Raw genomic sequence first — 12,214 nt, forward strand, 5'->3', positions numbered from 1 at the left:
CGAAAATGCTGAAGATGGAGTTTTGAAACCAGCAGCATATACGTACTCTGTCATGCCGAGCTGGACTCTTTGCATAAGTGAAAATGTACTTTCAAGTATTATAATCATGTTTAAGGATGGACTCTTCTTGAATAAATATGGCAGAGCTCCATTAATCTGAAATCCTGCTCACTTTTCCACATGGGTTATACTTTCTTTTTATTTTTAAATAGAAATAATTTTATTTTATTAAATGCAAGTAAAATAATTCTGACTCTGAGCAGTTGTAGGAAGAGAGAAAAAGTTATGAGAACATCTGCCCCTTTTCTCTACACATAAAATAATGTACAATCTTTATCAGATGGAACATAGTATTAACTTCCTTATAAAATAGGAGGTAACAGAAGCTGAAACAACTTTCCAAACTCATCTAATGAATTCTAATTTAGATATTGGCATGAATCTACCAGTTACTGCCTATGCTTGAGTGTGGAACTTTACTTCTTTATCATTTTGTGCATGTCTGTGTGTAAACATGTGTGTGCCACACTGCATCTATAGAGAATAAATTGAGAACAGATTCCCTCAAGTTGTCCTCTAGCCTCTGTAAATGTACTGTGGGTATCACCAGTTCCCCATCCACCACTGGTACACACCTCTATTCAAATTCCTGATATTCTGAATGTTATGCCAGTCTCCTCCCATATATGATCCTGCTTCTGTTTTTGGCTTCCCCTCCTCTATTTTTCCCAAGTCCCTCATACCCTCTACTTCTTGTGAGTATTTTGTTCCCCCTTCTTAGAAGGACTGAAGCATCCACATTTTGATCTTCCTTTTTCTTGAGCTCCATGTGGTCTGTAAATTTTATCTTGGATATTCTGAGCTTTTGGGCTACTATCCACTTATCAGTGAATGAATACTCTGTGTGTTCTTTTGTGACTGTGTTACCTCACTCAGGATAATAGCTTCTAGTTCCATTCATTTGCCTAGACATTTCATGAAATCAGTGTTTTTAATAGCTGAGTACTACTTTACTGTGTTAATGTACCAAAATTTTTTAATCCATTCATCTATTGAAGGACAGCTGGGTTCTTTCCAGCTTCTATTATAAATAAGGCTGCTATGAACATAGTGTAACATGTGTTTTTGTTATATGCTGGAACATCTTTTGGGTTTACGCCAAGAGTGGTATAGCTGTGGCCTCAGTGAGTACTATGTTCAATTTCTGAAGAACCACCAGATTGATTTTCACAGTGGTTGTATCAGCTTACAAACCAAAGAGCAATGAAGGAATGTTTCTTTTTTTCTAAAACCTCACTAGCATCTGCTATCACCTGAGTTTTTGATCTAAGCCACTTTATCTGGTGTGAGGTGAAATTTCAGGGTTGTTTTGATTTGTATTTTCCTGATGACTAGGGGTGTTGATCATTTCTTTAGGTGCTTCTCAGGCATTTGATATTTCTCAGTTTAGAATTCTTCATTAACCTCTGTACCACATTTTTAATAAGATTATTTGATTCTCTGGAGTCTATTTTCTTGAGTTTGAGTTCTTTGTATATATTGGATATTAGCCCTCTATCAGATGTAAAATTAATAAAGATCTTTTTCTAGTCAGCTGGTTGCTGCTTTGTCCTATTGACAGTGTCCTTTGCCTTACAAAAGCTTTGCAATTTTATGAGGTCCCATTTGCTGATTCTTGACCTTAGAGCATAAGCCATTGGTGTTCTGTTCAGAAAATTCTTTCCTGTGCGTATGTTTCACTCTTCCTCACTTACTGTTGTTAGTTTCAGTGTACTTGGTTTCATGTGGAGGTTTTTGAGCCACTTGGACTTGAGTTTTGTACAAGAATATAAGAATGGATTAGTTTGCATTTTTGTACATGCTGACCACGAGTTGAACCAGCACCATTTGTTAAAAATGCTTTTTTTCCACTGGATGGATTTAGTGTCTGTCACACATCAAGTGATAACTGGTGTGTGGCTTCATTTTCATGTCTTCATTTTTATTCTACCGATCTACTTGCTTGTCTCTGTACCAATATCATGCCAATATCATGCAGTTTTTTTGTTTGTTTTTTATTATTACTTGATACTCAAGTAATACAACTTAAAGTCAGGAATGATGATTTCCCCAGAAGTTTTTTGTTTTTTGTTTTTATTGTTGAGAATAGTTTTTGCTATCTTGTGTTTCTTTTATTGTTCCAAATAAATTTTCAACTTTCTTTTTCCAACTCTAAGAGGAATTTAGTGGGAATTTTGATGGGAATTATAATTTTATAGGACAAATCTTCCTATCACCAAATCCCTATTTCTGTCTATTGTTTTGATAAAATGTAATGAAGAGTTGATTTTATGGCATTACATGTGGAAGATTCACTGACAGTTTACACAAGAATATATATGATCCATTGTATTTTGCTTTTCAATGAATTTTTCATCTTGGAGTATCTTGGCACCTATGGAAAAATCATGAAAAGAATACTGAAAGGTCCCTGCGATTTAATGCCCAGTCCCCCAGCCATAAAGTTCATACCTGTTTATACTCCAATTTATGAACTCATATTTTCCCATCATTATACAAAATAACCTATGCATCCCTATACTGGGGCTAATAGAAACTATGATCTAGGCAGCAGGTATCTTTATTGTTCCACATTTGTCTTCAAGAATATAAGGATATAATTTATTAACCTGTGCCCTGTAGGAAATGACTTTATTAATTAAAGTTTATTGGTTATCATAGACCTCTTGCCTTTTAACTCAAAAACTCCATATATTTCCAAGCTCACATATGTCAGCACACTCTTTTCCATAGTCCAAGCACTAATGTAGTTACACACGTTTATAATAGACTTGCTTTATTTTGTTACAGGCTATGTCTTATCCCCCTACCGTTCACAAATAATTAAATAGAGAAATACAAAGACTATTTTCGCTAAAAGTTCTGAACCTCAGGCACTGGAAAGGTACCTCAGTGATCAAGTACTTGATGTGAATGCATGAAGACTTGAGTATGATTCTCAGGACCTGTATATAACAGTTTATGCAACTGCAGATTCCTTCACCTCTACCTCTATAGATGTAGACCCAGGCCGACTCTGTGAGGCTCAAGTTCTGATATTCAAGTTCAGTGAGAAAGACACACTGTCTCAAAACTTAAGGAAGAGGGTAATATGGATAGATCCAGATGCCATTATCTTCCCTGTGTATAGCCACATGCCTGCATGTGAACAAAACACACAGAAACACATTTCTATAATTTTTTACAGAGTAATAGTACATTTTACCCATTTATATCATCCTAAACAAGTTCATCATCTGAAAGTTTCCATGTGAGATGGGGTTTAGCACAGCACTAGAGCATTTCCCTGGTATAAGCAGGTCGAAAACTGAGAACAAAATCCTGTCCTTTACTTTTTCAGTCATCCTTTGCCATGAAATCCTAGCAAATAGGTCAATTTTGTTATGACAAATGTTACTACAGGTTTTTCTTAAGAGGATTATAGTAGTAGAATCTTTGAGCAAGTAGCTACTGTCATTGTCATTTCAATTAACATAAGTAAGACTGAGGATTTGTTCAGGCCTTCTCATTATTCATTGAATTGTTTTATTCTTCTTTCTAAAACTATTCTATTTAAAGATAAGCTATAATGTATATGTCCAGTTTTCTAGTACAGAATATCTTGGGTCCTTCTGATGTTTGACAGTTATGGAGAAAGTTACTGCCAACCTCAAGTTCATAATTGTTGGGGAACATCCTTTCAGGTGCTGCAAATTTTGAGTAATATTCGTTTTGATCTTCTTCTTCTTTTTTTTTTTTTAAAACGACTTTATTTTGCAAAACAAAGATAAATGTAAAGATTTTAAACATTTTTTGCTTAAAATTATACATTTTTGTCAGTACTGTTTTTTCAGACATTAAAATAAATTTTACATAAAACCATGTGAATATGTTTTTTAGTCAGTACTTGACTTTTTTCAAGGGCTTGACAGTATGCATTGAAAACGTACTAGTTGCAAAAAGCGTAAAGTACATGCAAAACAAAACGCAACATGGAAATAGTCAAAGTCTTCTTGTTTTGTGAATATATGTATATTTTTTGTTTTCTTTATTTCTTGGACTTCATACAGTCTGTGAGTTGTTTCTGGGGGAGTGCAAGCCTCTGGGGTTAGCATCCCAATATCAGTGATTGCATATTATGTCTGCTCTTTTGTGACTGGGTAATCTCAATCAGGATGATCTTCTCTAGATGCAGCCATTTTCTTAAGAATTTGGTTAAGTCATTGTTTCTGGTGGCTGAGTAGTATTCCATTGTGTATATGTACCACAATTTTTGTATCCATTCGTCTTCTGAAGGACATCTGGGTTCCTTCCAGCACCTGACTATTATAAATAGAGCTGCTATGAACATTGTGGTGCATATATCTTTGTTGTGTATTAAAGTGTCTCTGGGGTATATGCCCAGAAGTGGAATAGCTGGGTCTTCAGGTAGTACTATATCCAATTTTCTGAGGTATCGCCAGACTGATTTCCAGAGTGGTTGTATTAGCTTGCAACCCCACCAAGAGTGGAGAAGTGTTCCTCTTTCTCCGCAGCCTCGCCAGCATCTGCTGTCATCTGAGTTTTGGATCTTGGCCAATCTGACTGGTGTGAGGTGGAATCTTAGGGTTGTTTTGATTTGCATTTCCCTGATGGCTAAGGATGTGGAGCACTTCCTCAGATGTTTTTCGGCCATTCGGTGTTCCTCAACTGAAAATGATTTGTTTAGCTCTGTACCCCATTTTTTAATAGGGTTATTTGATTCTCTGGTGTCTAGCTTTGTGAGTTCCTTGTACACCTTGGATATTAGGCCTCTATCTGATGTGGTGTTGGTAAAGATCTTTTCCCATTCTGTTGGTTGCCGTTTTGTTTTCTTGATGATGTTCTTAGCCTTACAGAAACTTTGCAATCTCATTAAGTCCCATTTGTTAATCTTTGACCTTAGAGCTTGAGCCATTGGTGTTTTGTTCAGGAAATTTTCTCCTGTGCCTATGTGTTCTAAGGTTTTCCCTACTTTCTCATCTAATAGTTTCAGTGTATCTGGTTTAATGTGGAGATCTTTAATCCACTTACACTTGAGTTTTGTACAAGGAGATAAGAACGGATCTATTTTCATTCTTTTGCATGTTGAGTGCCAGTTGGACCAGCACCATTTGTTGAATAGGCTGTCCTTTTTCCATTGAGTGTTTACTGCTCCTTTGTCAAAAATCAGGTGACCATATACATGAGGGCTCATTTCTGGATCTTCTATTCTATTCCATTGATCCACTTGCCTATTTCTGTACCAGTACCATGCAGTTTTCAGCACAATTGCCTTGTAATGTAGCTTGAGGTCAGGGATAGTGATTCCCACAGATGTTTTTTTTTGTTGTTGAGGATGGATTTCGCTATTCTAGGTCTTTTGTTATTCCATATGAAATTGCACATTGATCTTTCCAATTCCATGAAGAACTGAGTTGGAATTTTTATGGGGATTGCATTGAATCTGTAGATTGCTTTTGGTAGGATGGCCATTTTTAAGATGTTGATCTTTCCAATCCATGACCATGGGAGATCTTTCCATTTTCTGAGATCCTCCTCAATTTCTTTTTTTAGAGGTTTGAAGTTCTTGTCATCCAGGTCCTTCACTTCCTTAGTTAGAGTCACACCAAGGTATTTCATAGTTTTTGTAACGATTGTGAAGGGTACCTTTTCCCTAATTTCTTTCTCCACATGTTTGTCCTTTGAGTATAGGAAGGCTACTGATTTGTTTGAGTTAATTTTGTATCCGGCCACTTTGCTGAACATGTTTATCAGCTGTAGGAGTTCTCTGGTGGAATTTTTGGGGTCACTCAAGTACACTATCATGTCATTGGCAAAGAGTGATGTTTTTATCTCTTCCTTTCCGATTTGTATCCCCTTGATCTCCTTTTGCTGTCTAATTGCTCCAGCTAGGACTTCCAGTACTATGTTGAATAGGTAGGGAGAGAGTGGGCAGCCTTGTCGAGTCCCTGATTTTAGTGGGATTGTTTCAAGTTTCTCGCCATTAAGTTTGATGTTGGCTGTTGGTTTGCTGTATATTGCTTTTATTATGTTTAAATATGGGCCTTGGATTCCTGTTCTTTCCAGGACTTTTAACATGAAGGGGTGTTGGATTTTGGCGAATGCTTTCTCAGCGTCTAGTGAGATGACCATGGGATTTTGGTCTTTAAGTTTGTTTATATGGTGGATTCCATTGATGGATTTCCTTATGTTAAACCATCCCTGCATCCCAGGGATGAAGCCTACTTGGTCATGATGAATGATGGTTTTGATGTGTTCTTTGATTCGGTTTGCAAGGATTTTGTTGAGTATTTTTGCATCAATGTTCATAAGTGACATTGGTCTGAAGTTCTCTTTCCTTGTAGGGTCTTTGTGTGCCTTAGGTACGAGGGTTATTGTAGCCTCAAAAAATGAGGTGGGTAATATTCCATCTGATTCTATCTTTTGGAATAGTTTCGCGAGTATTGGTGTTATATTCCCAATAAATGTCTGATAAAATTCTGCACTGAACCCGTCTGGACCTGGGCTTTTTTTGGTTGGGAGGCTTTTGATGACTTCTTCTATTTCTTTAGGTGTTATAGGGTTATTTAGATGGTTTACTTGGTCCTGGTTAAACTTTGGGACCTTGTATCTGTCTAGGAATTCGTCCATTTCCTCCAGATTTTCCAATTTTGTGGAGTATAAGTTTTTGTAGTAGGATCTGATGATTTCTTGAATTTCCTTAGTTTCAGTTGTTATGTCACTACTTTCCTTTCTGATTTTGTTAATTTGGATACTCTCTCTTTGCCCTTTAGTTAGTCTGGCTAGGGGTTTATCAATCTTGTTGATTTTCAAAGAACCAACTCTGTTTTGTTGATTTTTTCAAGGTTTTTTTTTTTGTTTCTATTTGGTCTATTTCTGCCCTAATTTTGATTATTTCTTGCTGTCTACTCTTTTTGGGTATATCTGCTTCCTTTTGTTCTAGGGCTTTTAGCTGTGCTGTCAGGTTGCTGATGTGAGCTCTTTCCAGTTTCTTCTTGGAAGCACTTAGGGCTATGAGTTTTCCTCTCAATACTGCTTTCATTGCATCCCATAGGTTTGGGTATGTTGTGTTATCATTTTCGTTGAATTCTAGAAAGTCCTTAATTTCTTTCTTTATTTCTTCTTTGACCCTGCTATCCTTTAACAGCGCGTTGTTTACTTTCCATGTGTATGTGGGCATTTTGTTGTCTTTGTTGTTGTTAAAGACCAGCCGTAGACCATGGTGACCTGAGAGAATGCATGGGAGTATTTCAATCTTCTTATATCGATGAAGGCTCGTTCTGTGTCCAATTATGTGGTCAATTTTTGAGAAGGTGCCATGGGGTGGTGAAAAGAAGGTGTATTCTTTTACTTTAGGATAGTATGTTCTGTATATATCTATTAATTCTAGTTGGTTCAAAGTCTCTGCTAGTTTTGCAGTGTCCTTTTTCAGTTTCTGTTTCCCTGATCTGTCCATTGGTGAGAGTGGGGTATTAAAGTCTCCCACTATTATTGTGTGGGGTAAAATGTATTTTTTGAGCTTTAGTAGAGTTTCTTTTATGAATGTGGATGATTTTTTATTTGGAGCATATATGTTAAGGATTGAGAGTTCCTCCTGACAGATTTCCCCGGTAATGAGTAAAAAGTGTCCTTCTTTATCTTTTTTGATAATCTTTTGGTTGGAAATTTACTTTATTCGATATTAGAATAGCCACTCCAGCTTGCTTCTTGGAGCTGTTTGCTTGGAAGTTTTTTTCCCACCCTTTTACTCTGAGATAGTGTCTGTCTTTGTCTCTGAGATGAGTTTCCTGTATGCAGCAAAAGGCTGGATTTTGTTTATGTATCCAGTCTGATAGTCTATGTCTCTTTATTGGGGAGTTGAGACCATTTATGTTAATAGATATCAAGAAATAATTGTTTCTGTTTCCTGCCATTTTTGCTTTTTTGGGTTGAGTTGTGTCTGTGTTTTTTTCTTCTTTTAGTTTTCTTGTTTAGGAGTTTTCTTGTTTTTACTAGTCTGTATTTTCCCTCCTTGTATTGGGTTTTCCACCTATAATTCGTTGTAGTGCTGGGTTTGTGGTCAGATATTGTGTGAATTTTGATTTGTCTTGAAATATCTTTGTCTCTCCATCGATGGTGATTGATAGTTTTGCTGGGTATTGCAGCTTGGGCTGGCACTTGTGCTCTCTTAAGGAGTGCATGATGTCTGTCTAGACTCTTCTAGCTTTCATAGTCTCTGCTGAGAAATCGGGTGTGAGTCTGATTGGTCTGCCTTTATATGTTACCTGACCTTTTTCCCTTACTGCTTTTAGTATTCTTTCTTTACTTTGGGCACTTGATGTTTTTACTATTATGTGTCAGGAGGTATTTCTTTTCTGGTCCAACCTATTTGGAGTTCTGAAGGCTTCTTTTATGCTCGTGGTCATCTCATTCTTGAGGGTAGGGAAGTTTTCTTCTATGATTTTGTTGAAGATATTTACTGTGCCTCTTAGTTGATACTCTTCTCCATCTTCTATTCCTATTATCCTTAGATTCTGTCTTCTCATTGTGTCTTGTATTTCCTGGACATTTTGGGTTAGGAGCTTTTTGTTTTTTGCATCTTCTCTGGCTGTTTTGTCTATGTTTGCAATGTTGTCTTCTGCCCCCGAAATTCTCTCCTCGATCTCTTGTAATCTGTTGGAAATGCTTGCTTCTGTGACTCCTGATTTCTTTTTTTGGTGTTCTGACTCTAGGGTTATCTCTTTTAGCGCTTTCTTTATTGTGTCAATTTCTGTTTTAATTTCCCTCTTCCATTCCTTTATTTCTTTGGTTCTGTTTTCGTCTCGTTCTTTGAGTTCTTTGAGTGTTTTTCTTGTTTCTTCTTTAAAAGCTTCTGAATCTTTTTGCTTTTCCTCCCTTTCTTGTTTAAGTAACTCTATCAGCATCTTGAGGCATGATTTCAGGTCTGTGTCTTCTTTCTCTGGAGTGTTTGGAATTCCGATGTTTGCTACTATTGGAGAGCTGGGTTCTGGTGTTGCTAAATTGTCTTGGTTTCCTTGGGATATACTCTTTCTCTTTCCTCTTGCCATTTTGTTGTCAGTGATATGTTCTTGCCTTTCCCTTGTATCTGGTCTGTGTCCCTGGTAAACTTTCCGTGTGCACTCCGCAGAGATCTCTCTACTCTCCGGCAGCCCAGGTTCCAGGTGGCAGCTGGGCCAGTCTCTGCTCTGCGTACTGAAGTCGCCTCCGGGTGGGAACAGACGTTCCTAAGATCTGTTCCTGGTCACAGATGCTCAGCCTTTCCAAGCCACCTTTCTGGCTGGCAGGTGGGCCAGGCTCTGCTCTGTGTCCTGAAGTCGTCTCCGGGTGGAAACAGAAGTTCCTAAGATCTGTTCCTGGTCACAGTTGCTCAGCCTGTACGAGCCGCCTTTCCGGCTGGCGGTTGGGCCAGTCGTTTTGATCTTCTTAAACTTACTTCTCCAGCCTGCTTCAGAGGCTTCACATAGAGTAGTCAACCTTGGTCTTCAACAACATCCTCACCTGGGGCCCTTCAGGCACTTGGCATATCATGTCTATTTATCACCCCTCACTCAGTGATGTGCCTCCAACTGCTCCACTCTTGTTCAGTATTTAATAAGCTCAGTGATTCTCTGTGAGTTTTGTTGTGAGGTAATTTCTCTCATTGTTCTGAATTTTATTGGAAAAAAATGTGGCTTTCATCAAGACAATTGATACTCAACAGTCCTTGATTTCTATATGTTGCATGAATAAGTTTCTAAGGGCAGACAAAAGAAGCAGTTCTATTTAAGATTGCCTGCGAACCTGGTTTATTTGTTGAGGTTGCTTAGAATAGGGTGGATCAAAACTTAGAAGCCTAAGAGTGACTCCCAAACAGCCATTTTCAAAACAATTCACCCCAGTTTGGATAAAACTTATTAAAGGGTGCATAGATGAAGTTTTGCCTCTCAATCAACATTTATAGTTTTGTACATACCAGGACCATTTTACACCAAGGGCAAGACACTTTGCAACTTTGTAGGAGGCAGGGGGTATGAGTGGTTGCATATAAAGTAAGCTTCTAAAGATCTTTGATCAACTTATACAAAGTGGATGAAAAAGCTTATTTTTATGAATATTAGTTATAAATAAACATAGTATCTCCATTTAACTATAGAAAGACACAAGCCGTCACTCAGGTCACCTGTCACCGGCAACAGCAGAGAACCAGGGATGCAAGCCTGGTGAGACTGCGCTGTGTAGAACCAAAGCAATGAGAGGTCTGGACCCAGTGCATGGAAAGCGCCCCCCCCCATTGGTTCAGGAGAGCAGGAACTCCCACCATAAGGACTCGGTTTCCACCAGAGGGCCCCTGTGTGCGGACAAAACACAGAGATCATCTGCCACCTGGAACAGCAGAGATCCTAGAACACAGGCCAGGTGAGACTGCACTGCAAGTAGCCAGGGAACCAAGAGGTCTGGGCCAAGCTCATGGAAAGCACGACACCCCTCCCCCATTGGTTCATGGAAGCAGGAACTCTGCCATAGGAACTCAGCTCCTAATGCAAAATGTCCAGGAGATCCAGGACACAATGAGACCAAACCTAAAGATAATAGGAATAGAAGAGGGAGAAGAATATCAATTAAGAGGCACTGTAAATATCTTCAACAAAATTGTAAAAAAAAACTTCCCTACCCTTAAGAATGACATGAATATGAGCATAAAAGAAGCCTACAGAACTCCAAATAGAGTGGACCAGAAAAGAATTCCCTCGAGACACATAATAGTCAAAATGCCAAGTGCCCAAAACAAAGAAAGAATACTAAAAGCAGGAAGGGGAAAAGATCATGTAACATATAAAGGCAGACCAATCAGAATCACACCTGATTTCTCAACAGAGACTATGAAAGCTAGAAGATCCTGGACAGACATCAGGCAGACCTAAAGAGAACAAAAGAATCAGCCTAAGCTGCTATACCCAGCAAAACTCTCAATCACCATAGATAGAGAGACTAAGATATTCCAGGAAAAAACTAAATATACACAATATCTGACCACAAACCCAGCACTACAACAAATTATAGATGGAAAACCCAATACAATGAGGGAAACTATATCCTAGTATAAACAAGAAAATACCTAATCAAGAAAACCAAAAGAAGAAAGACACACAGGCACAATTATACCTCTAAAAGCAAAAATGTCAGAAAACAGCAATAGCTATTACTTAGTAACTCTTAACATAAATGAACTCAATTCCCCAAGAAAAAGACATAGGCTATCAGACTGGATACATAAATAAAATCCAGCACTTTGCTGCATACAGGAAACTCACCTCAGAGACAAAGTCACTATCTTAGAGTAAAGCTTGGGAAAAAAACTTCCAAGCAAACAGCCCCAAGAAACAAGCTAAAATGGCCATTCTAACACCAAATAAAGTAGATTTTCAACCAAAAGTTATCACAAAAGATGAGGAAGGACACTTTTTACTCATTACAGGGAAAATTTATCAGGAGGAACTCTCAATCCTTAACATATATGCTCCAAATAAAAGAGCACCCATATTCATAAAAAAAACCCTACTAAAGCTCAAAACATACATTGCACCACACACAACAATAGTGGGAGACCTCAACACCCCACTCTCATCAATGGACAAATCATGAAAGCAGAAACTGAACAAGGATGCAGTGAAACTAGCAGAGGTTTGAACCAATTGGAATTAATATACATCTACACATTTCAACCTAAAACAAAAGAATATACCTTCTTCTCAGCACCTCACAGCACCTTCTACAAAATTGACCATATAATCAGTCACAGAACAAGCCTCAATAGATATAAAAAGATTGAAATACTCCCATGCATTCTATACAAGCACTATGGTCTAAGGCTGGTCTTTAATAACAACAAAGCCCATATACACATGGAAACTAAACAATGATCTATTAAATAATACTGTGGTCAAAGAAGAAATAAAGAAAGAAAGAAAGGATTTTCTAGAATTTAGTGAAAATGAAAACACAACATACCCAAACCTATGGGATGCAATGAAAGCAGCACCAAGAGGAAAACTCATACCTCTGAGTGCTTCCAAAAGAAACCGGAGAGAGCATACACTAGCAACATGACAACACAGTTGGAAGCTCTAGAACAAATAGAAGCAGATACACCCAAGAGGAGTAGATGGCAAGAAAT

The sequence above is a fragment of the Micromys minutus genome, assembly GCF_963924665.1.
Source record: "Micromys minutus genome assembly, chromosome: 6".
NCBI lineage: Eukaryota > Metazoa > Chordata > Mammalia > Rodentia > Muridae > Micromys > Micromys minutus.